The following is a 27383-nucleotide window of genomic DNA, read 5'->3' as shown; positions in this document are numbered from 1 at the left end:
AAGGTCTAAAACCCAGGCTTCAAAGCCTTCCTCATCAAACCAGAGGATAAATAGGACCAAGTGACCTATATTTAGACTTCACTTCATCGTGCCCTGTTATTAATAATAACTGCCCCTTTGGTGTTCCCAGAGCCCTTTGAAATGCATTACTTCATCTGATCCACTGACAGTGCTGGAATTTCAAGCTCTGACTTAGGGACTGAAGTGCAGAGAGGAGTGACTGTGACAGTCCTGGAACATAAACCTGATCTTGGGGAACTGGAAGGATCTAAGGGAGGCTCAAGGAATTACAGAGAAGGAGAGCCCTGGCTAGTTTTGCCACAGATCTAAGACAGCGTCTGACAGAGAGGAGGTGCGGTGTTAGAGGACGTGGGTGCGGAGGCTCTGGGTTGTTCCTGACTCTTCATCTCCAGGTGGACTGTAGCCTGACTTGACATGCTGGGCTTCCGTTTCCTCCTTAAATGGGGATTTCATCACAGCGTTCTTTCTTCCCTGGCTCTGTTAAAGAGATAATGTACGGAGGGCACCAGCTGTTAGAGGACAGCTGAGTGACAAATGGATGTAAGCTCACTGTGAGCCATGCAGCAGCTCTCTTGGAAGTTAGGAAGAACAGCAGAACCCTCCTGAGACAACCACAGATTTAAATGTAGTTATAAGATGTCACTCCAAGGAAGGGATCTCCCAGACTCCTGCTCCTAATGCCCTGACACGAGCTGCCATCCCGACCCATCATGGTGAACTCTTAGTCCTCTGGAACTGTAAACCAAAATAAGCTCCTTCATAAGAGGAGGAGGAAGAAGAGGAAGAGGAGGGGGAGGAGGAGGTGGTGGGGAAGGGGGAGGAGGGGGAGGAGGAGGGAGGGGAAGGAGGAGGAGGAAGCAACAGCAACCACTGGGTAGCACACACCTTTAATCCCAGAGTTGAGGACACAGAAGCAGGTAGATCTCTGAGTACAAGGCCAGTGTGGTCTACAGAGTGTGTTCCAGGACAGCCAGAGCTATACAGAGAAACCCTGTCTTGAAAAACAAAAACCATCTGCCCTCCAAATTAATGGATGGATGAAAGAACAAGTCCATATGATGTTTAACACAATTTACCCATCTTTGGGTTTTTACCAGTTTTATAGTTTTCTTTTATGTGTTTGTACTTTGTATCTTTGTGTGTCTGTATATTTATTTCTATACAGTTTCATCACATGTGTAAATTTGTTTGGCTACCACGAGTCAAAATACAGAACATTTCCATCGAAAGGATGCCCTGTGTATCCTTTTTACAGCCACATCCCTCTCCTTTTCTCCCTAATTACTGTTAACCACCAATCTATTTACTGCCTCTACAATTTTCTCATATAAAGAATGTCTTATAAATAGAATCACACAGTGTATTGGTTATTTTTCCCATTGCTACAACAAAATGTCTGACAAGAGCAATTCAAGGTTTGAAGGGTTTATTTTGGCCCCTAGTTCCAGGATATAGTTTATCACGGTGGCAGAGGGATGAGGCAGCTGGTCACGTGTCTGTAGGAGGTCAAGTCAGAAGCCAGGAAGCAGAGAAAGGCAAACACTGGTCTCAGTTCATTTCCTCCTTTTAAAATTTTTATATGTGTGTGTGTGTGTGTGTGTATGTGTGTGTGTGTGGTGTGTGTATGTGTGTGTGTGGTGTGTGTGTATGTGTGTGTGTGGTGTGTGTGTGTGTGGGGTGTGTGTGTGTGTGTGTGGTATGTGTGTGTGTTTTCTTTTTGTAGCCTTGGCTGTCCTGGACTTGGTCTGTAGACCAGACTGGCCTCAAAAGCACAGAGACTCTCCTGCCTCTGCCTCCTGAGTGCACATGTGCCACCGCTCTCGGCCACTTCTTCCCTTTCATTCAGCCTGGTGCCCTGGCCTATATAGTTTGGTGCTGTCTATGTTTAGGGTAGATCTTCCTATCTCGATCAACTCAACCTAGAAACTTTCTCACAGACATGGCCAGAACTTAGTCTTCCAGGTGATTTGAGATCCTATAAAGTTGAAAATCAAGATTAACAGAGTAAATATACTTTTGAGATAGTGGTTTTTTTTATTGGTTTCATCATATTTTTTCAAATATGAAATGCTTCATGAATTTGTGCCATCCTTGCACAGGGGCTATCCTAATCTCTTCATTGTTCTAGTTATAGTATATATGCTGCCGGAGTGAACATGCTTTCATTAAAAAAAAAAAAGGCTTATTTTTAGTTTTGTGTGTGTGTGTGTGTGTGTGTCCATCTGTCTGTCTGTCTGTCTGTCTGTCTGTCTGCATGCCACATGTGCCATAGTGCTAGAGGAGGCCAGAAGAAGGTATCAGAATCTTCTGGAGCTGGAGTTACAGGCAGCTGTGAGAAATTCAGTGTGGGTACTAGGACTTGAACTCAAGTCCTCTGCAAGAATAATAGCAAGAGTTCTTAACTGCTGATCTATCCCTCCAGTCATTTGTTTATGTGTGTGTGTGGGTGGTAGTGTGTGTGTGTGTGTGTGTGTGTGTGTGTGTGTGTGTGTGTGTGGTGTTGCCTGCATTTATGTGGATCCATGCATGCTGAGGTTAACCTTCCCAGGTTGGCTCTTTCCTTCCATGATATGGGTCTTAGGGATCAAATGCAGATGGTCAGGCAGGCAACAAGTGTTTTTCCCTGCACAGCCACATCTCCAGCCTGGATTTTTTTTTTCATTCAACATGATTTTCTTGAAAACAAGCAAGGATGCTACAAACAGCAAAAGCTTTTTGTACTGGGTAGTATCCATGGTATAGATCTACCAAGGTGTTTAAAGCATGTCCACTAAAGGGCATGTATGTGGGAGGTGGCTTACTAGTCAGGCTATTATAAATGAAGCCTCTGTGAACAAGTATGAAGAATTTTTGTCTGATCATTAAGTTTATTTCTTTAGGATAACTGCCAAGATCACAGTTCCTGAGTATTGGTTAACTGTTGAGCTGTGTAAGAAACCGCCATATTTTTCTCCATGGTGATTTTGCATGCGGCATCCACACTGACAATGCATACTTATGGACAATCCTTGCCTGCCTTTAGTACTGCCATTTATTCTTACTTTAGCAGTTCTGATGGGGTGACATTTTATTTTGGTTTTACTTTGCATTTCCCCAATGACCAGCAACACCAAATATCTTTTCAATATGTAAGATTGTCATTTGTGCATTGCATTTAGAAAAATGTCCGCTCATGTCTTTTGCCAATTTTCCAATTGGTTTGATGTTTGTTTGTTTGTCTTTTATTTTTCTAAGAAAACGTCTGATTGTAAAATCCAGGCTAGTCTGGAACTTACTACATAGCGCAAACTGACCTCAGACTCAGAATCCTGGCTCAGGCTTCTGAGTGGGGTTGCAAACATGTGCCACTGTATTTGGCTAGATGTTGAAGTTTTAACTGCTGAGTTTTGTGATCAAGGCCTTGCTGGGTATATAGTTTACACATTTTTTCTTCCAGTCTGTAATGTTTTTCATTTTTGTTCTAGAGTTTTTCATTTTGAAATAGTCATTTCATTTTGAATAGTAAGCTCAGCTTATTATTTTTTCTTTTTATGGGTTGAATTTTTGATGTTGAATTTAGACTTCTTGCCTAGCTCCAGATTTCAAAGATTTTCTCTTAGTTTTCTTCCTAAAAAATGTATAGTTTTATATTTTACATTCAAGCCCTGAATCCATTTTGAGTTAATTTTTGTATGCAATCCAAGTTTATTTACTTGCGGTGGAGCGTCAACTACTTAGATACCATTTTTGAAAAGGCTATTTTTTTTCTCTATTGGATTACTTTGGCATCTGTCAAAAACTGATTGAGTATATTTATATAAGTCTGTTTCTAAGCCAAGAACCCAATTGGAATTTTAATTCAAATATTGAACTTGGGCGAACAGAGTGTAAGAAATCAATTCATGTAGAGACTGAATGAAGACTAACATAAGAAGCAGTTATTAAACAATGTAATGTTCTGTGTAACTAAATATGGCAACTGCAAGAAATTGGCTAAGTACCTTGGTCATAAGCTCGGGGAAGTATGTGTGTGTGTGTGTGTGTGTGTGTGTGTGTAGGAGAATTGGGTATTGAACCAAGGGACTTAGGTATTAAGCAGGTACTCTACCACTGAGCCAGTCCAAAAACTACAGTTTTGAGCCTTGTTTCATAGAAATAGCAGAGATGCTACAATTCTACACTATGGTTCAGTGTCTTTTCTCCTAAATATTAGGCTCTAGTGTGTTCTTTGCAGGCTTGGGCATTTAAAAATCTCTACTTAAAAAAAAAAAAAAAAGAAACCCTTTTCCAAACCAAACAAAACAGAACAAAATATCTCTATTTCAGCTTTCTCTAGCCACTAAGTCACCTTGCAAATGAGATTCATCCTTGTCTTTCTCTGGACATCAACTTTTCCTTAGAAAAGGGAGGTGACTTAATGATCACCTTCTAATTGTGGTTTACAAGGACCAACAAAACCCAAAATGGCAAATTTCTGCACAGCATTCATAGATGCAGTGAGCACGACTGGACATAAGTCAGCAGTCCGTGGCTCAGGCCAAAACCCTGCTCTGCCCTTTCCACTAGCCTGTGCTCTTGACCAGAGTGCTAAGAATAGCTTTTATACTTTAGAAAGGAGAGAGAGGGAAGGAAGAAATGTGGGGAGGAAGGAAGAAAGGAAGGAGGGAAGGAAAGAAGAGAGGGAGAGATATGCTGTAGAGCTGTACAAGGTTTTGTGGCTTACAAAGGTTAAAATAGTCACTGTCTGTTCCTTTATGGAAATATTTTGCTATACCTTGTTGTAGAAGATAAACATGAGGCTCCAAAAGCAGGAGTTAGCCCAGTATGGTGGCATATTTTTCTTTAGCCCTAGCACTGAGGAGGCAGAGGTGGATGGATTTGTGAGTTTGAGGCTAGCCTGACCTACACATTGCAAGGCCCAAGCCAGTCAGGGTCACACAGAAAGACCAACCAAACAACCAAACGAAGCTCTCCAGAGAACACTATCTGGCTGGAGATCACACAATAAGGAGCTAGATATCCACTCATTCATCTAAAGTGTAGATTGAATTCATTCTGTATGTAAGAATATTTGCTTACCAAATTATGAGGACAGGATGCAATGTTTCCACAGTGGGTTATAAGGAATTTGCTCTGTAAACTCTATAATTTCCTTCTCCTTATTGTTGTTTGAGACAGGGTCTTTTATATAGCCCAGGCTGGCCTAGAACTCACTATGTAATCTGGCATTAAATTTGTGACACTCTTTTTGCCTCTACTTCCAAGTGCTGGGATTCCAGGTCCGAGCTACCATGCCTGCTTGTAACTTTATTTTGTGAGATCAGTAGGAGCATTAGTGTATCAAGGCTCTGGCCTCCCCCTACTCCCTGTCCCCAAGCATCTCACTATGTAGCCCTGGCTGTCCTAGAACTTACTATGTAGACCAGACTGACCACAAAATTAACAGAGATCACCTCCCTCTGCCTCCTAAGTCCTGCAACTCATGGCCAGCATGCCCGCTTCCTGTTCTCTTTAGTTTCAAGACTAACTGTATAACATCATGCCTCATAAACATGGGAAATTCAGAAATCACAAGCTGGATTGACTACCTCTTTGCCTAAGAATCAATCAGTTCCTCTGGGTCTTTTATGAAAACTAAAGACTAATTTCTGGATACATGTTGAATCTCCTGCTTTGGGCCTTTAAAGTCTAATTATTTACCAGGCCTCTGGGCTGAGAGTCAAAATGACTCTGGTTGAATACTGTTCCTTGATTTTCTGGAAAGCCAGAGGCCTCTCTATCACAGTAGCTGCCCTTTTGTGCCTCATGTACCCTGATAAGGGAGGATGTACATCAGTTTATAGAAACTCACACATCAGGAATGTAGGACACAGGGAGACAGACGGAATAAACACAATAACCACCTAACCACCGCCACCCAGAGACAGGGTGCTGGGACAGGGCCATGCCTACAGGTGCTGATGAAGCACTTGTCATGGTGAAAGAATGGAACTGCATGGAACCCAGCCTGTGCTTTATGACTAACACCACATGGAATCACAGAATGTCAGCACCGTTCTCCTCTTGGGACCATAGGAAGATGCTTAAATAAAACACTACCTGTTTCAGTTGGTTCAGTGGTTCAATGAATACATCAGCCACCTTTTGCCTCTGGATCTTAGGTTGTGCTGTGTCCTTTTTCTCTTTCCTCAAGTTTTATGCAATGAGCATCTGTTTTGATAGCTTGGTTTTGAGAGTGTCCTCAGATTGTTATGTGGCAGAGGATGACCTTGAGCTTCTATTCCTCCTGCCTCCTCCCTCCCTCCCTCCCTCCCTCCCTCCCTCCCTCCCTCCCCCCCCTCTCTCTCAGAGACAAGGATTCTCTGTGTAGCCCCGGCTGTCCTGGAACTTACTCTGTGTCCCAGGCTGGCCTCGAACTCACAGAGATCTGCCTGCCTCCTGAGTGCTGGGATTAAAGGCGTGCGCCACCACTGCCCGGCTTCTGACTTGAGTTTCTGAATGCTGGTACCACCAGGAACCACCATTCCTGTCTGGTCAGTGTACATCTGGTCCCCCTTTAGGTCTTTAAATCCGTGTCATTTGGATCTTGGCGGAATCTAGGGTGGCTTCCTCTGCATCTTTACTGTTACGGGTCCTCTGTTTCTCTGTTTGAGCACTAAGCTGGGCTTCTTTGCTTCCCTGACTAGGCTGCGAGTCTCAGGAAAGCAGGGCCTGGGCTTGTATTCTTCACTGTTGCATGAGCAGAACTTGCCCCTGTGCTCAATCAAGGAAATGGTCAACCAATACAGCAGCAAAGAGATTGTCTGAGAGCTGGATGCATCCATGCATGAAACGGTAAGCTCCACCCACGACACAGGAGAGGTAGGGGAGAGAGGGTGGGGGAGAGAGAGAGAGAGAGAGAGAGAGAGAGAGAGAGAGAGAGAGAGAGAGAGAGAGAGAAATTGACTGAGAGCTGGATGGTAGTCAAACAAGCCTGAAGCGGTAAGCTCCACGCCCGACACTGGAGAGGAGGGGTTGGAAGGAGACAGTGATTGACTTTGACGATGGAGCCCAGTTTGAGTGCCTGACTTACATGTTCAAAGCCCTGGGTTAGATCAGGATACAGTGACGCATCCCTGTAATCCTAGCTCTTGAGGAGATGTAGGCAGAAGGAATAGAAGTTCAAAGTTATCCTTGATTACTTAGCAGGTTTGAGGCCACCCTAGATTGCATGAGACTCCATCTAAAAAAGAAAAGCAAAGCAAAAAATAAAGATAGAAAGAGAAAGCCAGGTATTGGTTGCCTTTAATTTCCTCAAGGCAGAAGGGCAGAGGGCAGAGGGCAGAGGGCAGAGGGCAGAGGGCAGAGGGCAGAGGGCAGAGGGCAGAAGATCAAGACAAATTCAAAGCCAGTTTGGGCAACATAGTAGGTTCTAGACCATCAGAGTACATATAGATCCCTGGTCAAAACATAATACAAATTTAAAAAAAGAAAGATTTTGGAAGGAAGGAAAGAAGGTATTGAGCGAGTTTGTGTACCTTGCCTGGCTCCTTAGCTCAATCCAAATACTGGGGACCAGCCTGGCAGACTCCAGAGAGGCACAGCAGGGCTGGAAATGGAATTGAGATTCTCTGATGCTCTGGCTGTAAAATGTTTTCAAACCTCTAAAACATTCTTAAACAACTTAATTCCTCCCCAGCAGCATCCCCTTGGCCCCTTCCTCTTCTGCCTTGTCACCACAGCAGAGGTTAGGACTGTTTAGAGAATTATTTGATAACAGATGGGATCCTGGGCAGAGGGAAATATATTTACCTCTCAGGAGTAGAAGAAACGTGTGTAGTTGGACCTTGGATTTAAATGAGCCAGCAAAGTCCTGCAAATTCTCTTCCCTCGCTGGGTCCTGTTGCTTCACCTTCAGCAAAGGAGAAAGCCAGCCTGTGTCACCCATGATTTATGTACTACAGTTTGCTCTCTTCCCCTAAGAACACTTAACACCCGAGCAGAGCGGAGCGGGAAGGCGAGGTAACTTCAGGATGCCTGGCTGCCAGACTTAGTGTCTGGGTGCCGGAGGAATCAGGTAGGAGCTCTTTGCTCTGTTGAGGCCGAAAAGTTAAAAATAAATAAATAAATAAATAAATACCCATAGGGCTGCCATTTATAGGGAACAAGGGAGAGTCTATTTGCCTCAATTCTGCAAAAACAACTGACCTCTGAACCAAGAGATCTGGACGCTTGATTTATTCATTTACTAAGTGCCTGCTTTGAGAAGAGTCTTCTTTCACTGTGTGCCTCAGTTTCTCTGGCTGTCATAGGTTGGCCTGGATGATGTGCTTGTAACTGGCATGCCTGGAAGGAATGAAGACATTCTTTTTTTTTTTTTTTTAAGATTTCTTTATCATTATATTTAAGTATATTTAAGTACACTGTAGTTGTCTTCAGATCTCATTACAGATGGTTGTGAACCACCATGTGGTTGCTGGGATTTGAACTCAGGACCTTTGGAAGAGTAGTCAGTCCTCTCAACCACTGAGTCATCTCTCCAGCCTGAATAAAGACATTTTTTTTCTTTTTCTTTTCTTTTTTTTTTTTTTGAGACAGGGTTTCTCTGTGTAGCCCTGGCTGTCCTGGAACTCACTCTGTAGACCAGGCTGGCCTTGAACTCAGAAATCTGCCTGCCTCTGCCTCCCAGAGTGCTGGGATTACAGGCGTGCGCCACCACCGCCCAGCGAATAAAGACATTCTTAAACTGGTGTTGTACCTGGCACTCTGGCTATCTGAACTATGGAAACAAGCCACCCTAAGGTATTGAAACTGCTTCTGAAAGGACTTCTGGGACAAGAAAGATGCTGACCCTGGTGCCAACCAGAAGGGAACTGGAGTGCTGACAGCATTTTTGACCATCTTTCTTGCAGGAGATTTGGAGCCTGTGACAATGGAGGGGTAGGGTTGCCCCTTGACCAGGACTTCATAAATACTCATATCTTTTGCCCTCTGTTTAACCTGACTCTCATCTTAGGATCCTTAAGTTGGACCTGGAGGTTGCCTGATCTCTTTGTCTCTTTCCAATGGGGTCACAGTGAAAAAGATTTTGTTATTATTATTATTAATTGGGTACTTTACATTTGCCTAGGTATAGGATGAATGGCATGGGCCCTGACCTGTTTTATGGTAACATTTTCAGCTTTAAGGATCTGGAGCTATCTGGCTTTGAATGAAGATGAATGAATCACAGTGGTTCACCCTCTCTACCTCCAACTGGTTGTGTGGTTTGTAGGAAGCTCCTCCCCTCTCTGAGCTGCAAGTACGCGCTTGAGTCAGGAACCTTCTCTCTTTCTCTCTTTCTTTGTTTTTTGTTGGTTGGTTAGTTAGTTGGTTTGTTTTTGAGACAGGGTCTCTCTGTGTAGCCCTGGCTGTCCTGGAACTCACTCCATAGACCAGGCTGGTCTGGTACTTTGAGATCTAGCGGCCTCTGCTTCCTGAGTGCTAGGGCATCCCACCCTTGCAGCGGGTCCCACCGAGTCCCCTCCACGGCCCCCCCCCCCCCCCAGGGACCTTCTTTCTGGGCTTCCTGAGAACTATAGCCAGGAGGAGAGCATGATGCTGGCACTGAGCCAGCACTCAAGAGTCAGCTAATACAGTCGGTCAAGCTCCTGCTCCTAAGCTGTTGGTCCATAACTCCGGCAGGTGGGGGGCTGGGTGCCCCTATCTCTGAGTTTCTTCTGGCTGTGGCCTGCTCAGTGGGGGCAGGGTGTCCTAACGAGCGCTTGAAAGTCCTGTGCAGGAGGAAAGAGGAGCTATTTTCAGTGGGTTCTGGTTCTATTTGTAGCAGGCGAGTTGGCCCAGGCTGCAGGGAAGCCTGCTACAGAGCAAACTGGGTGCTGAGAGGGGCATGTCTCATCACACTGGGGAGAGGAGGAGAGGGGAAGCTGGCCCTGTCAACTCCCTCCCCTCTCTCCAACTTCTTGCCAATTTCTTTTCCTCACCTTTCCTGGGAGAGTTTGGAAGGGGCACCGGATCTTTGAAAGGTGGATATAGCTTGTGATACAGAGCATTCATCAAGCCTGCTCACCTGGTGGAGGCTGCACAGTATTGATTCTCTCAGGCTCGAGTGAGATTTGTATCCCTGCTGGAACTGCAGTGTTGGTGAAAGCACTGGAGGCTAAACTGCCAAACATCAGAGTTGTTTCTCAAGGAAGCAAGGATGTCCCTTCATTTCCCCGAGGGGTCTTAATAAGGAGTTTTTAAGCAGCACTTAATAAGTGCTGTTTTCTCCCCCACTCTTGGCAACATGGCTAAAGCAATTGTTTAACTTCTCTGGGCCTCCGTTTATTAATTTGTGAAATGGGATGTGGGTGCCAGGGAGACATCTTGCTTTTGAGTCCTTTCCAGGAGAGATTCTCTGATGCAGTCATCAAACAAATAAGGCCGATCCTTTAATGAGAGCACGGTGGGACAGCCTAGCAGGCTCCAGAGGATATGACATCCTACCCTGCCATTTATTGGATGGGAAAACTGAGACTCTACATGTGAATTCCAGTCAGTCTGTGAGTCAGTGAGCCAGGCCTTCTACCCCCGACAGTCGGTCTGTCAGTCTTCTCTGATGCTAAGATGCAGGTAGCTCTCTCCAGAGGACGACAGAAATCCCCTGGACCTGCGCACCAACTCATTTAACTCCTTCAGCTCCAGATGAAAGCCACACACAGTAAGGAGGGTAAGATGAGCTGATGAACAAGCTCACGGATGAGCTGATGAACAGGCTCTGTCACGAGCGCTTTGCAAAGCCCAGTTATCTGGCCTCCATCTAGATGCATTTTTGACAAAATCTGCTTTTTACTACTATTGACTTCCTATTTTTCTTTAGGTTAATGTTTTGGAATTTGTCTTTCCCCCCCATCTTCCTGCCTCTGCCCTCAAGTACTGAGATTACAGATATTTTACATCACATTTAGATCTTTTTTTTTTTTCCGGATACAGAGTCTCATAGACTTTCTGATCCTCTTGTGTCTACCTTCCAGATGCTGGGTTAGGAGTGTGCTGCTGCACCTAGCTTAGACTTTCTTTGCTCATGATAATTTTACTTATTTACTTTATATTATATGGTTTTATTGAGACAGGGTTTCATGTTGCCCTGCTGGCCTTAGACTCACTATGTACCTGTGGTTAGTTTGAGTCTCCTGCCTCTACTTCCAAGTGTAGGGGTTACAAAAGCCACTACCCCTGGCAGATCCTTTTATATTATTTCCTCTTTTCAAATTGACAATTAAAAATTGCAGATATTTCTGAGATATAACATGGTTTTTTAATATGTCTGAACACTGTGAAATGAGTAAATTAATCTATTTAGCATATGCATTACCTTGAGTCCCTTTTTGTGAGGACATTTGAAAACCTACCCTTGCCAGGTGGTGGTGACACACAACTTTAATCCCAGCACTTGGGAGGTAGAGGCAGGCAGATTTCTGAGTTTGAGACCAGCCTGGTCTACAGAGTGAGTTGCAGGACAGTCAGGACTACACAGAGAAACCCTGTCTCGAAAAAACAAAACAAAAACAAAACAAACAAACACAAACAAAAACCTACCCTCTTACAGAATGTTAAAATACATTATGCAATATAACTGTACAGTAGAATGCTGTGTAACTAGAATTCCTTTTGTCTAATATCTTGTGTCCTTTGACACGATAGTTTCCTAGTTGGCCGCAGTCTCAACCCCATTTCACTCAGTTCCTTTAGGAGTGACTCTTTTCAGATTCCATGTCTATGTGAGTCTATTCTCTACTTATCTGCATCTGGCTTATTTCACTCAGTGTAATATTCTCCAAGTCGTCTATCTTATTGGAAGCAATGTGGTTTCCTTCTTCTTTGAGCTGAATAGCGTTCCATTGTATACAGATGACATTTTCTTTATCCATTCACGTGCTGTTGGGATATGCACATGCATTCTCTCCACTGCTTGGCTATTGTGAATGGTGGTGCAGCAATGAATACAAATTGTAGATATTTATTTGTTCTACACATGACAATGTTTCCTTTGGATATGTATCCCATACTCAGATTGCTGGATCCTATTCTGCTTCTATTTTTAGTTTTTTTGGACATGGTATGGTGTTGCCCAGGTTGGCTTCAAACTCACTATATAGCCAAGGATGATCTTGACCTTCCGATCCTGCTGTCTCCATCAGTGCTCCATCCACCATTCCAAGTGCTGGAATTACAAGCATGTGCCAATGCTCCATGTTTATGTGGTCATGAGTGGGGGTCAAACCAGAGCTTCATGTATGCTAGGCGGCACTCTGATAACAGGCTTACAGCACAGCTCTACTTTAATTTTTTTGAAGTATCTTCATTTGTTATCCATAATGCTTTACTGATGGACATTCCAGCCAACACAGAAGTTCCCCTTTACTCTATATTTTCACTAGAGTTTGTTTGTCTGCCTTATTGATAATGGCCATACTAAAAGGCATTGTGTTCTTTCTTAATGTGGATTTATTTAGACATGCAGTGGTGCTGGATGCTTGGTCTGGGCATTGTTCATGCTAAGCATTCAAGTACACATTTACCATTGAGCCACATACCTTGACCCTTTGTGAATTCTGTGCGTGCATACATGCTTCTCTCTCTCTCTCTCTGTGTGTGTGTGTGTGTGTGTGTGTGTGTGTGTGTATGTATGTATGTATGTATGTATGCCTGTGGTGTATATATGTGGAGGCCAGAGGTCAATGTTTGATGTTTTATCTATTGTGCACCACCTTACTTTTTGACACAGCATCTCTTACTGACCCTGGAGCTTAGAGATTGTCTAGACTGCTTGCTCAATCCGCCTCTGGATCCTCATGTCCTGCCGCTCTCTGCTGTTTCTGACTTTTTATGTGGTATGAGAGTCCAGATTCAGTTCCTCATTCTTGTTCAGTGAGTGCTTTTATCTTCTCAGCCACCTCCTCAGAGCCTACATCTTTATTTTAATGTACATTTCCTGGGTGATTAGTGAAGTTTTTTTCCCCATATACCATCTGGCCATTTGTATGTATGTCTTCTTTGGTTTTACTTTGTTTTGGTTTGAGACAGTGTCTCATTATGCAGCCTTAGCTGACCTAAAATTTGCTATGAAGACTATGTGAATCTTGAATGCATAGAGATCTGTCTGCCTCTGCTTTTTAAGTGTGGATTAGTGGTGAACGCCAGTGCAGCCAGGCATGTCGTCTCCTGAAGAATGTCTGTTCATACCTTCAATTTATTTCCCAGTTGTGTTACTCGTTTGCTTATTTTTAAGTTTAATTCCTTGAATGTTTTGTATTTTTCCTAGGTACATGGTTTGAAAATATACTCTCTTATTCTCTAAATTGTTCACTATTACTCTTTGCAATCTATACTGAAACTTTTTAGTTTGATGTAATCTCTTTTGTTAATTTTGTTTATGCTTTGGGGGCCATATTTAAAAAAAAAAATCAGTGCAGGGCATGGTGACACATACCTTCAATTCCAGTACTTGGGAGATAGAGGCAGGTGGATCTCAGTTAGTTCTTGGCCAGCCCAATCTACATAATGAGTTCCAGGACAGTCAGGGATCTGTATAGAGACCCTACCTCAAAATAAAATAAATTCAATGCTTAGAGCAATGTTGCAGAGGTTTTGTTTCTTTGGTAGTGTTTGTTGCTGCTGTTTATTGTATTTTACATTTATTTCTTTGTTTACTTTTTATTATTTGAAAAATTTATATTTATCTGCAATAAATTATCTATCCCTATACCCCCTTCAATTTCTCCTGAATACCACTATACATCCTTCTCCCACTGCCAATGATTTTTCCTTTAAAAATATTAGAATGTGTTTTTGCTTATGTGTATGTGTGTGCACCGGCTTGTCTGTCTGTGAAACCTGCACTGTTATTCTCGTATTTGCATTTGGTTTGTGGCAATCTGTTCTGGCAAAAGTACTGAAGAAAATCTTGTCTCATACAAATAAGATATTTGTGTGTTTTTTTTTTTTTCTCAATGTACTAAGACTTGCCAGAGTATAAAGTTTCTGGCTGGGTAATCCGTACCAGTGAACTTCTAGGATTCTGCTGCACTGATCTTCACTGGTCTGTCTTCCACTTGGAATGGTGCCATCCGGTAGCATAATGAGTCGACCCCATGTAAAAATTAGTTCACCATGGCTCTCGGCTCATTTCATTCTGTGTTATGAAATATTCACTTTTGCCAGTATTACCACTCATCTCCGTATAAAACGCTTTCTTGCTTTCTTTCTTTTTGTATTGAGCCAGGGTTTCTCTGCGCCCTGGAACTTGCTCTGCACACAAGACTGACCCTGACTCTGTCTTCCAAGGACTGAGAACAAAGGTGTGCCCAACCTTCAACAGAAAAGACTTTATGTCTCGTGAGGCAGTCAGACTTATACCCATTCAAGTTTCTGAAAATTATAATTAGGCTTTAATTTTATCACTGGTAACAAATACAATACATTGTATTTGTCACAAACGTAATGTATGTTTTGAAACAAGCCAACTAACCAAATATGAGAAACTGGAGGTTACATGTTAACCATTCTTTCCTGTAAAAATAGTGTTCCTTTTCCTTGAGATAAACTTATGGAACAGCTGCTTATAGGACATCCCATTTTATTTGAGAATTCTGAAAGCATTGGGATGGGAGAAAAGTGGGCAGGGGCGTAGAATACTGGGGTGCTAGTAAATGCTGCTGGTTTGTTTGCTTTAATATAATTAATTGACCTGTGAATTTCAGCTCAATAACTTGTGGGGGAAAAACGTGCTTTATATGGAATTTTCATATCATCTCTGGAAGAGCCAAAGGCTTGACATCAAAGAGCCAATGAAAGTAGCCTTAAAAAAATACAGAACATTCTTAAGTGAAAGTGACATATTGTTTAGTACCAGTCTACTTTGTGAAGAATACAATGGCTAGCGGAACTCACTGTACCACTGCCTTGATTGGGACAAAATGTCAGCAACGAAACCAGTCCTTTTGTGTCATTGGTGTAAATATCAACATGGTAAAAAGACAAATAATTAATTAGTATTATTATGAAAAGAGTTTGAACCCAAATAGACCCCTGAGAATTTCAAGTTACCTGAAGAAGCTGTGGGTCATACTTTGAAATCCATTGCTTTACACTGAATTGGTATTGAAATTGAACTGATCCATTTCCATCAGTCGGGGTACCATGTGCTGTCAGAAAAATTCTGGGAGATATTTTTATACTTACTGGAAACTTTAATTCAAGCACACACAGTGCTGTGCTTGCCTTGCTTTAGATTCCTATTACTGGATACAGAATGAAAGTAATGATTCTGCTCCTGGCACATACTTTATATTGTCTTTAAAAATGACCACTTCCAGGCTTTTTTCTGAAGCAGTTATATTCTCATTAATGTTACTAATGTCACTGTAATCTTTTTTGGGATATAGAAAGTTTTTTTTCCTGCTTGTTAAAAATAGACTTTGTGCCAGGTGGTGGTGGCACACGCCTGTAATCTCAGCACTCTGGGAGGCAGAGGCAGGCGGATTTCTGAGTTTGAGGCCAGCCTGGTCTACAGAGTGAGTTCCAGGACAGCAAACAATGACAGGGCATTTCTATGCCTGCTCTAGCCTGTCTTAGCTCCCTAAATAAATGGCATAGAGTCCTAATCAATTTATTAACAAGCTGCAGACACTATGCCAGGCAGACACTCATCTATTCTAAGCTCTATGGCAGCCTCAGCCACAGGGTCCTTTACCTGCAGTCTGTCTTGGTCCAGCTGGCTCTGTTCCATCTGTCCTCTTCTTGTGGCAATCTACGGCGGATCTCCCTGGTTGTCCACCTCCTCCCGGTCCTTCTACCTCTTCTTCCTCCTTTCTCTTTTGCTTGGGACCCCCTGACTAAGAATTGGAAGTTCCTGTCCTAGTCTCTTCTGCCAAGCTATGAGCTGAATTGGCTCTAATTAACCAATAAAAGGTGATGGAGAACAATTTTTACACAACATTGAGATAGGAGACGCTCCAAATACCCTGACGATGCCAACTTTCAGACTGAAGACTGCATCCAGATCTCTGGGTACAGCAATCAGCATCTGAAACACACACAGTACAAAACTATACATGTGCATAGACATTGCATATACATATACATCACATATACACCACATATATTACATTATACATATATATGTATATATATACATATATCACAACAATTAAAGAAAAAGTGAGTCACTATTTTGAAAGGGGGGATGATGGTTCATAGGAGGGTTTGAATGGAAAAAAAGTAAGGGGGAAATGATGTAATCATCTATAATCACACACACACACACACACACACACACACACACACCACACACACACAACCAACCTAAAAAAGACAAGGTCCAGAAACAACCTTATATAAATGATATTTCAATCCAATGTTAACCTCTTGTGAGTGTACTATGGAAAGAATGACTATACTGTAGTTAATGCTACTTGAACTAGGGACTATGTAGAATTAGTTGGATACAGCAGGAACCCCCGAAACTTTGATGTCTGTCCTGAATTCACAGCTGAAGGATTTAGAATCAGGAAACATAACTTCATTTCAATTTCTCTCTGCTTCGGACAAGTTGCTTTTCAGCTGCTGGAAACATAATTACTGTGTTGTGAGCTGGACTGGCAGGTAAAGGGGATGCTCCTGAAGTTTGTGAGGACTGGAGGCTAAGCCACTCAGAGCTTCACAGATGTGAATAACTTATAAGGACCTAGAGTTGGGAAGTTGCGGTTTTGGGGGTTGAGGGACTCCAAAGGGATACTCGAGACGCTGGGAAACCTCCACGCTCCATCAATCAGCCTTTCCATCTTTGTGCTACTTCAAAGAGTCTTCAAGAAGCTCGGAGAACATTTCACCTGTGCACATAGCGGGGGAGACTGAAGCTCCAGGATAGCAGGAAGGACAGGCAGGTCAGGTGGGCAGAAGAAGCACTGTATGTAAAAATCAGACAGCGACAAGAACCCTCCTGAGCTAGCTTGCTTTCCTCTCTTCCTGTGACTCTCCAAAACCCAATGGGGTTTTGTCTTCTGCATGCAAGGATCTTATCCACTGGTTTAGTTTGTCCATAAGATATAGAATGTCCTCAAATCTTGAGACTGGACAGATGAGTCACTGGCTAAGAGCACTGGCTGCTCTTGCAAAGGTCCTGGGTTTGGTTCCCAGTGTCTCACACTATCTCACAACCATTTGTAACTCTAGTTCCAGGGCATCTGATGTATTCATCTGACCTTTATGACACACATGGTGCACAGAGACATATGTGCAGGCAAAATGTTGATACATATAAAATAAACAAATCTGAAAAACAAAAAACAAAATAAAAAACCAACCCTTCAAATGTTAGACTAAATCAGAGTGCTGTTACATACCTTTGTGTGGTAGGCACAGAGATCATGTGACATGGGTAAAGAGGAAACTGGAGCACAGAAAAAGGAAACAAAGTGTGTGCAATTACCAGGATTCAAATTTACACGTGCTCTCTTTGTTTCTTGTTGTTGTTGTTGTTCTTCTTCTTCTTCTTCTTTTTCCTCTTCTTCCTCTTCTTCAGATTTATTTATTGTTATATCTAAGTACACTGTAGCTGTCTTTAGACACACCAGAAGAGGGCATCAGATCTCATTACGGATGCTTGTGAGCCATCATGTGGTTGCTGGGGTTTGAACTCAGGACCTTCAGAAGAGCAGTCAGTGCTCTTAACCTCTGAGCCATCTCTTCAACCCTCATTTTGTCTTCTTAGGCCCTTGTTCTGTAAGTTTATTTTGCAGTGGGGGCGATTGACTTCAGGGCCTGGTGTACACTCAACATTCACTCTGCATCCCCAGCCCCTATGAAGTGAGTTTTCCAGGCCATGCAGAGTTTGCTCTTTTGTATTTAGAGACAGTTTCCTCGTATGTGCCTTATAGGCTCCCAGTAGTGGGGTGGGAGGCTAGTGTGATGTTCACAGATGTTCCTCAACATCAGATTGCTTGAGTTCAAACTCTAACCTTCTTGTTTCATCTACATCTCAAGGTTGAGGTGCTTTGGTGCACACTGAAAGCTTCAGTGCACACCGTGAATTCATGAGTACAGGAAAATTCCTTCAAACATTTTAAATACTGGTCAAAGATTCCCTTCTCACTCCAGATGAAAAAACAAATTGCTATTCTTGATAAACAGAAAGGAAAGATGACCCCTTTGCTTTTTCCATGTGGACTGTGAGAACTGTGGGATTGGTGGGGTGGGTGTGACTTTCCTCTTGCTTGAGTTGTCTACCCAGAGCCACTTTGCTAGTGTCTAGCTATCCAACAGGGGAGTGTCCTGGCAGTCACGTGCCAGCTCCAGTACAGCTCACCCACTGCTGGCAGCCTGTCTATTACTCTGTGTGCCTTGCAGTTCAGCTATTTGATGTTCTGTTTCTTTTCCTGTCCCACAAAGGCCATGATAATATACACAAGGGGAAATCAGGACAGTGGATTTTAAATAAAAGTGTAGAGCTTATTTCTATCACTACCAAAAGATTTTTTTTTTTTTTTTTTTTTTTTTTTTTTTTTTTTTTTTTAGATTTAAGAGGTGCAATCATTGCACTTCAAATTAAGCCTTGTGCTTTTCTAGTGAAGGTGAAAACTGAGACACAATCAGCTGTATTGAAGAGGAAGACAGGTTTTTGCAGAGCAATGGGAAGTCTTTGCTAACTAATCCATGATGTAATACCTTCCTTGAGGATCTGTGTTGTGGTGGATAACCTAGAGAGTAATAGGACAGTTATGTTGTTGGCTGGGTCTGGGTTTGAAGTTTTAGTTAAATTCAGCTTATTCTGGGTTTTACTTTATTTTTTCATTTGTAAAATAAAGATAGCTCTGACCATTTATGAAGATTCAACTAGATATAAACACTTGCTACACCATAATTAGGAGATTTGTCTGACTATTGCATTGCACAATTTTAGGTGCTAGAGACCCAATGGCAAAAAGGAAAGCATCCTTTATTCTAATTATTCTTAAGCTCCAGCAGAGGCAGAATGGCAATAATGTTGAATACAAAGAAACAAATGGGGGGGGGCAAGAAACAATGTAACAAACACAGAGATAAATTTCATTTACTTCTGGAAAAATCAAGGTCATGTTAAAATCCATCTGAGGAAGTGAAAGAAACATATCTGAGGTTTTGTTAGGACCTAAGACCCTTTAAATGCTGTGACCCTTTAATACAGTTCCTCATGTGTGCTGACTCCCAACCATAAAACTATTTTCCCTGCTACTTAATAACTGTAATTTTGCTACTCCTATGAATCATAATGTAAATATCTGAGGTGCAGGATATCTGAGACCCCCAGGTTGAGAACTGCTGACCTAAGATAAGGTATTACAGTGTTAGACTATGAGGTTCTTCTGGAGGCCAGTTTAAGTAGGTTTTTTCACCCTTGCTTTTCTTTGAGCACTGAAGTTTTTTTTTTTTTTTTTTAATTAGGAGCAGAGGTTGAGGCAGTTTGAACTTGTATTCCGGGCATAACTTATAGTACACTACATTTACATGCACCGTATTAAGTTAGTTTTATATTGACTATACTTGCTGATGAAATAATATCACTACCATTGTTAGTTTTAATAGAAAGTATAGTAAGCTGAAGTGCTGTCTTTGTCTATTAAGTTGGACCAAGTTCATGAAAATCTTTCTAATCCTTATTTTTCTTAATTTGTAGCGTTTATTTATTCATTTCTCATTTTTCTGATTTTTCTGTTCTCTTCTTCTGACACTTCTCTGCAGCCACATTCCGGTGACCTGCAGCCCCGCCCACATCCTGGGGCGTAACCAACGCGCCAGGCCCCGCCCTCGTCCATCCCGTGACGGCCAACTCCCCCGCCCCCGACCGCGGACAGCGCGCCGGAGCGTGCGCGCGCGCCCCCGCTCTCAGCTCCGATCGGTCTCGGGAGCGCGCTCTGTGTGGCCGCTGCCGCCATGTTGTTGTGGTTGTGAGAAGGCGGCGGCGGCGGCAGCGGCGGCGGCGGCGGCGGCGGAGCAGCCGGCGGAGACGCTCCAGCGGCCCAGGCGCTGGCCCCCGCCGACCCTGGGCTGGCAGCCTCCTGGCGTGGCGGAGGAGGCCGTGCGGTGGCGGGCCTCGCCATGTCCTGCCGCCTGGTAAGAAGCCCACCCTCTCGCTCCGGTGGCGAGGAGGTGCTGGAGGAGGGGCGGGCCTGGGCCGGGCGCGGCGGCTGTCACTGGCCGGGGAGGCGGTGGCGGGCCGAGGGCTGGATCGTCCGCGGCCTCCCGGGGCAAGCTCTCGGAATGGAGCACTGAGGCTCGGTCGGGCGAGTTGGGGGAGGCGGGGTCGCCGAGCTCGGCGGCCATCCTGAACCTGGCGGTGGGTAGCACTCGGAGTGTTGGGAGCTACCGCTGGGGCGCCCTGGGAGACGCTCCCGGGCCTCCGGGAGGTGAGCGTGTGGCCCGAGGCCCTGGCCGAGACTGTGGGAGTCCGTAGCGGCTAGAGGCCGGAGGTCGTGCAGTTGGAAACCATGGGCGAGCTGTGCGGGCCTCAGCCTAACTGCAGCAGGGCATCCTCCTGACCTGGTAGTACTTGAAGGGGAACGAAGGTCCAGGGGTGGTTGAAGGAGCTCAGCGAACGCTGCTCTAGCTCTGCAAAAGATTAGTGTTATTTCTTGGGTTGAAATTGTACTGGATGTATTGCATTTCATGACCCAAGATGATATTGTTGGGGCCAGAAAACTTATTTCAAAAATTTGAAGTAGAGTTTGCGCACTCTGTTAGGCCACCTGGAGTCTTACACACTGTGTGATATTAATGTTCAGTCATCGTCAGAATGAAGAGTTTTTCATTTTTACTCTTCTTACTATCTTGACATACACTTGGCTTTTTGACATTTAGTTTTTTTTTGTTTTTTGTTTTTGTATTAAAAGTGCATATGCTCTTGTAGTGGAGGCTCGGCTTCCGTTTCTCATGTGAAGAGTGAGTCGTCAGGGGTTATGATAGAATGATAGATGGTTCTGTATCAAAATGATTTTGTTTGTGGGGACGTGAAGGAGTCCTTTGAGATTCTGTGTTTTTACTTGAAAACCAAATAACATGTGCTGAAGGCCAGTGAAAACTTCTTTTCCATGAGTTGACTGAGTAGAAGAGTTTACAGAATGACACTCTTTTGGGTAAACTCTATGCAATATGTTATTAAACTAAATTTGGAAGCTTCTAGAAAGTTAGGGTGATTACCTCTGAAGACATATTTCACCCCTACCATTTTTTCTTTTCAGGTAACTGAGCAGCATAATGAATTTGTTCATAAGGCATTAGAATACATTTTATCAAATTAAATGTTAGGTATGTGTAGAGATATACCAAAGACCTAGAGGAGAATAAAGGGAGTGAGGCATAAAGTCTGCTTCCGGCCCGCAGAGGGGTCCTAAAGGTGCTTTCTAACACGCCAACATTGTAGTTACTTCTAAACCCTCTGACTCAGGTTTCCAGTAATGTGGAGGGTAGCAGGGTGTGTTACAGTCATTTGAGACCAGGGTTGTGAACCTGGAAGGTGTACTGTAGGTTGTGAAAAGTTCTTGAAATTTGCTCCAGGCTGTGAGGTGTGGTAAAGTCAGTTTAAAAACCCTCTTAACAGTTCTAGTTTATACTTTTTTGTGGTAAAGTGGAATTCTGAATTACCAAGAGATAGATTCATATTTCAAAGGTGTGTTGAGGATTGTTAGAATTTTGGAAGAAGTTGCGTATCATAGGGTTATATTCTGACATATAGAGAGGTCCACCCAGTTGTTCACTAAGACCAGAAATTTTGTCTTGTTTTGTTACCTGATATCCCCACTACTTATCATAGGTCTCAGCAGAACTTTCTCTTTCAGATTACCCCCCCCCCCACACACACACACACAAATGAATAGTTTTAGTATGAGGATTACTTGATGGTCTTGAAGAGGATTTTTGTTTTTTAAAACTTTGACTTTTCTGTAAAAGATTCTGTTTTCTGAAGACTGTGAACTCTCTTTTTAAGTCTTAATGTATTTAAAACTTGAGGTGTGGACACATTTACTAACTTTATAGGTGGTATAGGCTGATGGGACATTCTGCACCTGGCACCGCAGGTCTGCATCATTGTGGCCTAAATGGCTGTTGAGATATTACTTCTCTGGACTTGTTCCTCATCTACATAATTTAGAGCTCATATTGAGGCCAAGTTTTTACACGTATTAAACATTTTTTTTAATATAGGAAAGTGTATCTTTTTATTTAAAAGAAATAACAACTCAGGCTAAACTTGCCAAGAGTTTGAGATGACTGTGGGCCAGCCACATAAGCAAGTACCACACTAGCCGGGGTGTCATAGTAAGACGCTGTCTTAACAAGTGAACGCAGCAGCAGGAGAGGTGGCTTACTGGGAAAAGACAACCTGAATTTGAGCCCCTGGACTCATGTGGTGGAAGGAGAGAACAAAAAAACTCTTTAGTATTCTGACCTCCACATTTGTGCACACACACACACACACACACACACTCTCTAAAAGAGAAATAAAACTTTTATAAATTTGTCCTAAGACCCCAGAAACAGTATTTACTTTTAGCTTATGGATCGTATACATTTCCCAGAAGTGCTCAGGAAACTGAGTGCGTGTTGCAAGTGTACAGAACAGCACTCTTAGGCTGTTGTAATTCTCTTTATGTTGAAATCAAGTCAGTTTCACAGAGGGCACCTCATAATCTGGTATGAAGACACAGTTCTAAGAATGTTTGGGAGAAGTTTGTGCATGCGTTATGTCTAGTTGTTTCTTGAATGCATTACCCAGTTATGTATTTTAAGTGGTGAGTTTGTTTTTACGTTTTAGAAATTATGTCTGTTTGTGAGTGTAGGTGCACGCATGCAGTGCACATGTGTAGGTCGGAGGACAGCTTGTAGGAGTTGACTCTCTCCATTCATCGTGTGGGTCCTGGGGGTGAAATTCAGGTTTGACTGTCAGTGCCTCTATCTCCTAAGCTAGCTCTGTAGACCATTGATGGTGAATTTCTATGTAATTTCATAATCAGTGAAACCAATTTAAAATTAAGTATGAGGTCACATCCATATTCAATCGAATTAGGGTTCCCAGTACTTTGAGTGCTACTATGTGTCATTGCTATTTTTAATCTTAATTTTGTGATCTTGATACTGGTGTGCTTTCATTTTCATTTTTGTATTGTATGAAGAAACTAAAAACCTTTTAAAGTTGATATTTGTATCCTACACTAAAAATAAAAATGGTTTTGGTGTGGTAGTGGATGGCTGGGTAAGTCTTGAGTCTGCCTAGTGCTGCTCCTTAGCGCTTTGTTTCTGGCAAGCCATATAACATTCCCTCATTATTAAGAGGAAGAACAATGTCTACTTTCTTCACAGGTTGTGAGGGAAGAGCAAGTGGAATGACACATGAAAAACAAGATAAAAGATGTAATGATAGAATCCTGTTGCATTAGAATTCTTTTTAAAAAAGTTTTTCATGAAAGACTTGGATTGTCTAGCCAGGCAGCAGGGGTTCATGCTTTTAATCCCAACACTCAGGAGGCAGAGGTAGGTGCATCTCTGAGTTCGAGGACGGCCTCGAACTACACAATGAGTTAGTTCTAGGACAGCCAGGGCTATTCAGAGAAACCCTGCCTCACCCTTGATCCCCCAGTAAACAGAGTTGGCTAGTGAGCAGAGGTAAACTGGGAACATCTTAAGTGCAGAATTTCCTGATGCTGCTGAGAAGGCAGCTGAAGAAACCTTCAGCACTTGTACCTGTTACAGAAACAGTCATGGGTTGCAGGGCCTCTAGCACAGGGCATCCCATCTTGCAGGAACTGGAACTGAGTAAAGCTCATCAATTCAAATGCCCATAAGGATCAAGCAGAATACACTTACTGTATTCGATCTCTTTTCTTATTGTGGAGCTGTGGTGGAAGGTGATGGGAGCAAAGAGCTTAGCATGTTCTGTGTAAAAGTTTTAGAAGTTTGTTTTTATTTCTTTTTTTGTTTAAGTAATTTAGTTTTAAATTTTATGTGTATGTGTGTATATCATGTATGTGCAGGAGCCTGCAGAGGTCAGAGAGATGTCAGATCCCCTGGAGCTGGAGCTACAGATGATTATGAACTTCCATGTTGTTTCTGGGAACCAAACCCAGGACCTCTGCAATTTCTCCAGCCCCAGAACTGTGTTTTCTAAATGGCAAGTGGCATGTTGCAGGGTAATGAAGTCAGTGTGGTTACTGAAAAAAAGCATTAAAAAGGATAAGTCAGTACATTGCTAATGGTAAAACTGTTGACTTGGGAATTCTTTATTATTATTATCATCTAAGTTTGTACTGGGCGTGGCATACACCTTAAATCCTAGCACTCTGGAAGCAGAGGCATGAGGATTTCTGAGTTTCACTTGTCCACATAGTGAACCCCAGGCCAGCTCTAGGACTGCATCGATATGTGCAGGTACATGTGTGTATGTATGTGCATTTGAGCAGAGGCTAGAAGCTAACCTTTGGTGCCAGTCTTTGAGGACTGCTCATTTTGTATTTTGAGAAGAAGACTCTCATTGGGTCCAGTGCTCTGTAGTTGTATTTGTTTAAGCTGATCAGCAGCTGGCCTTCCAACCCCAAAGATCTACCTGTTTATGCTTCTTCTCCAAATGTTGGGGTTACAATTATGAGCCACCAATATACAAAGTTTTAGGTGTTATTTGGGGATTGAGGTCAGGTTTTCATGACTGTGTAGCAAGCACTTTATCTATTGAGCTACCTCCCTTGTAACTTTTTTTAGGTTTAAAGGGTTTTTTTTTAACTATATTTTATTGTGTGTGTGTGTCTAGGTGGGCATGTAGAGGTCAGAGGACCACTTGTTGAAGTCAGTTCTCTCTACCTTGTAGGTCCCAAGGATGCAACTAAGGTTGTCACTCTTGGCAATAGGCTTTTTCAGCTGCTGAACCATCTTGCTGGCTTAAAAATGTCTTTTTTCTTAGTGTAAAAATAATTTCATTCATGTATAACATTGTACTTTGCATGTAACTTCATTTGCCCATTGTCCTTTGCTCCTCACTTTCTATGGTGGCCTTTTCCCACCTCTTCTGATTTCATGTTATTCATTTATTCATTATTATTATTCATGTTATTCATTCATATGTATACTCATACACATATATATACACATGCATATAAATGTATGATAACATGTTTAATGTTAGACTTAGATTCCACGTAGGATGGAAGATATATTCTTTATCTTTTCCCCCACTTTTACCCTCTCTTTTTCTTTCTTCCCCCCACTCCTCACATTTCTTCTCATGTGATTTGCTTTTAAAGTAAGTTTATTTCTGATTTAGAGTGTTATAGTACATGTTCGTTGTAAAAATATCACAAGATACGCTGGGTGTGGTGGTGCACCTGTGAAATCTCAGCACTTGGGAGGTGGATGCAAGAGGCTCAATTAAGGCTAACTTTATTAACATAGTGAAGTTAGAACCTGCTTGGTCTACAGGAGGTTCTGTCAGAAAAAGCCAACAAACAAAACACATTCCCAAGCCCAAGCAACCAACCCAATGTCAGACTAGTTGAATCATCCCAGTAGAATGCATAAAGGTAGAGGTGGTCTAGCCGGCTTGACTTTAACAATTATTAGCTCTTTCATTATCTGTTATCAATTGGAATACTTACAAGAAAAGCTTTCCATGTGAAATTTATTCTCAGCCGGGCAGTTGTGGCACACGCCTTTAATCCCAGCACTTGGGAGGCAGAGGCAGGTGAATTTCTGAGTTCCAGGACAGCCAGGGCTATACAGAGAAACCCTGTCTCAGAAATTTATATTCTCATGACGGAGGATATTCTGTGATCATATTCTATAATCATAGCTTATAATTTTTTGTTAATTTATGTTGCCTTAAGTTTTTCTTTTAAACAGTGCTGTGATGAATTTGTGTGGACATTTTCCTACAGCTATGCTGTTTTTTTTAATCTTATAAGCTTGCTTCTCAGGCCAAAGGGTCTGATTGGTTTTGTTTTTTGTTATTGTTTTTGCTTTTCTGGCTCTTGAATCAAGAACCTTGAACAGTGCTTAGAGCCCCCATCCCTTGAAATAGAGGTGTTTTAAAATTTGGATATATTGAAGGTATCATATTGATAGGATAGATATCTTAATTTTCCATCAGCATAGAAAGTTAATTTTCCAACCTATTTACATATATTCCTACTAGCAGTTTACCAATTATAGCTTGTAATTCTGACATTAAAGTGGGTTATTTTTTTCTGTTCTCTTTTCAGCACCAAGACTTAACCTCTATAGTTTAACTCTGTGGAGGGGTAAAAATGAGTTAAATAAGAAAGCAGTACTTTAGGTCTGGTATTTAGGCTTTTTGGTTGCAAAAAGTACAAAAAATTTGAGCACTAATCTTAAATATCTTGGTGTTTAATTTACAAACTATGTATTTGTGTTTTATGAGATGGAAGACATGACCGAACGAATGAACGAACGAACATGGATGATAATTACAAATGAAGCTCAAATGTATTTTTCTTTCACCCAGTGGGACATCTCTTGAGGTATACTGTATTCTGCTCTGGCTATCAATGCTTAAAATTTCTAAGATGGAAAAATTTTTTTCTTTTTTCTTTTCTTTCTTTCTTTCTATTTATTTATTTATTTATTTATTTATTTATTTATTTATTTATTTATTTATTTATTATATGTAAGTACACTGTCGCTGTCTTCAGACACACCAGAAGAGGGTGTCAGATCTCATTACAGATGGTTGTGAGCCACTTTGAACTCAGGACCTTCGGAAGAGCAGTCAGTGCTCTTAACCGCTGAGCCATCTCTCCAGCCTGTGTTTATCTTTTTTCAAGACTGGGTTTCACCATGTGACTGGCTAGGCTAAAAGGACGTTTATATAGTGTAGTCTGGACTAGAACTCACAGAGATCCACCTGCCTCTGCCTCTTGTTGGACATTTCTCCAGTTATACAAATGATACTGTTTAGTTGGATTATGATAATTTTTATAAAGCACCCCATGCTCTTGAGAGTAATAAGGATATGTACATTTGTAATAAGGATAATGTACACCTAAATCATCAACTTAATACTTTTTGTGATTGCTGACTAATTGAATTAGAAAAAGACAAAAAGATAAGGAACAGTATGAACAGTCTACTTCTCTTAGGAAGAATTGAGACTATAGGGAGTAGTACACAGATTGTGGAAGCAGTTCTCCTGTAAAACATCCTTGTTCTTTTGAGTTTGATTTTTGGAGACTAAGTAAAGAAGTGTAATTGCTGCTTGCTATCCTTTGTTTGCAAAGTATCAACAACAACCTGTTGTTTTAACTCTCCATTTGGAACCGAAGGCTTATTCATCTCGGTGAGCACTCTACCACTGAAGTGTAGCCCCAGCCTGCTTGGTGCTTTTT

General features: G+C 42.3%; 1 protein-coding gene and 1 non-coding gene across 6 annotated transcripts in view; one reads left to right on the top strand and one right to left on the bottom strand.

The window, feature by feature from the left end:
• Positions 1-2077: 2077 nt before the first annotated feature.
• On the bottom strand, positions 2078-2179 carry LOC127696859 (U6 spliceosomal RNA). The gene has a single exon (XR_007980315.1). It is a non-coding gene; the product is annotated as a U6 spliceosomal RNA (small nuclear RNA).
• Positions 2180-19893: 17714 nt separating this feature from the next.
• Mtmr3 (myotubularin related protein 3) overlaps positions 19894-27383 on the top strand; it is a 103256-nt gene continuing 95766 nt past the window's right edge. For all 5 annotated transcript variants that reach the window (XM_052199613.1, XM_052199612.1, XM_052199611.1 and 2 more), the window contains exon 1: positions 19894-20112. The gene's annotated coding sequence lies outside the window, so the exon portion shown is untranslated. The remainder of the gene's footprint in view (positions 20113-27383) is intronic.

The sequence above is a fragment of the Apodemus sylvaticus genome, chromosome 11 (assembly GCF_947179515.1).
Source record: "Apodemus sylvaticus chromosome 11, mApoSyl1.1, whole genome shotgun sequence".
NCBI lineage: Eukaryota > Metazoa > Chordata > Mammalia > Rodentia > Muridae > Apodemus > Apodemus sylvaticus.
This window is presented reverse-complemented; position numbering and strand designations above follow the sequence as displayed.